Source organism: Marmota flaviventris, chromosome 2 (assembly GCF_047511675.1).
Source record: "Marmota flaviventris isolate mMarFla1 chromosome 2, mMarFla1.hap1, whole genome shotgun sequence".
NCBI classification, from domain to species: Eukaryota; Metazoa; Chordata; class Mammalia; order Rodentia; family Sciuridae; genus Marmota; species Marmota flaviventris.
Window position 1 is genome coordinate 204074496 of NC_092499.1, and position 1785 is coordinate 204076280.

The following is a 1785-nucleotide window of genomic DNA, read 5'->3' on the forward strand; positions in this document are numbered from 1 at the left end:
GGACACACGCACCCGAGCGGCACAACCCTCACGCGGCACCGTGCGGGTGCCCGGCGCCCCGCGGGGGCGGGGGTGGCGGACCCGTCGTCCCCCCCCAAGCACCGGCACACAACGACGCCGTCGCCAGCGGACAAGCGGCGGTGGCGGCCAGGAGGCGGGGGCCGCGGCGGGCCCCCCCGTGGGAGCGAACTCGCGAAGGGTCGAGAGAGCGGGCGGGCCAGGGTCAGAAGAGACCAGACGGGGACGGGCCCGGCAGCACGAGGAGGCGGCGGCTGCAGCCAGCGTGGGGAGCGGCGCGCCAGAAGGGCGGCAGGAAACGGGAGCGGGCACCTGCCCACCCGCGGAGGAGCCCCGCCCGGAGAGAGCTGGCCGAGCCGCGCGGGCCGCACCGGCCGGACAAACCCAGGGCGGCACACGGTGTATCACCGCCAGCGCACGCACTAGGCGCACGGGCGGTCCCGCGTGGCCCCGGACGAGCCCCCGGCCGGGTTCCCTGCATCAGCCAACCTCCCGGGAGGGCCCTCGCGGGGGACAGGGCCCCACCGCCCCACCGCCGCCGCAAGAGGCGGGGAGCCCCCGAACCCTCAACCCGCACACCGTGACGAGCATCCCCAGCGACAACCGCCCGTCCAGCGTGCCCACCGCCACACCCGGTACACGCCCGGGAGGGGGCGGCAGCGCGGCCGCGACCAGTCAGCCAGGGGGGGAGGCTCGGCGGAGGCGAGGAGGGGGGCACAACCCCGCCGGGATGGAGGGCGCGCCGGAGGCAGCGAGGGGCAAAGAAACGCGGAGAGGAAACCGGGGAGAAGACCTCGGGCACAGAGTCGGGCCGCCAGGAAAACAAGCGGGGTCCCACCGCCACACGCGAGGGCGGTCCCGCACCGCCTGCGACGCCAACCCGGCCTCCGGTCCCAGCCCCGGAGCCTCCCAACGAGACCCGCCGCCCCGCCACCACAGGGTGGCCCTCCACGCGACGAGACGCGCCTGGACTCCAAACGCCAGCATGCAACGCCACACCTCGTGCCGGTCGAGTCCCACGACCTGGGCCTCTACGGCCCCAGGGTCCGCTCGCTCACCACGCCGCCCGCGGAACGCTCCCAGGGGGGGCCGCGGCGGCCGCGCCCCAGGCCAGCGCACACGCACGCAGGCCGCCCGCCGGCTCGGGACCGGGAGCGGGCAGAGGGCCACTCGCAGCGGGCGAGGGGGAAGGGGGGACGGGGCCCCTCAACCCCCGGCTGCGCGAACAGAGCCCCACCGCCACCGCGCGCACACACGCGGCAGGCACCAGCGGCCCACACAGTGGCCCCACGTGCGCCAGAGGGCCCGGCCAGGCCCAGCGGGAACCCTCCCCCGACTCGAGGGGGGGAGGCGTGGGCCGCGGTAGGCACAAAGAGCAGGCGCTCGGCCCCCACCCGCGGGGGGCCGGCGGACCCCCGCCCTCCCAGACGGCGGGAAGGGGGGGGACTCTCGCCTACACACACCACCGACGGTAGCGTAGCGCACAAGGCAGGGGGCGGCCAATGGGGGAATCCGGTACCCCACACGAGGCACGCCCTTCACGGATCGCTAGAGAAACGTTCCTCACTGAGGGTGGGCGGCACCCGACCCAGCCCCTCTCCCAACCGGCCGCCGAGACAACGAGGGGGATCTGCGGTATGGGCAAGCACAAGGCTTCTTGAGCGTTCGCGGCCGGGGACACCCAAAGCCCCATCGCCTCGGGGACCGGACCGGCCCCAGCTCGGCGTCCCGCCACAATCGCTCAAACGCCCGGGCGACGTCTCCTTT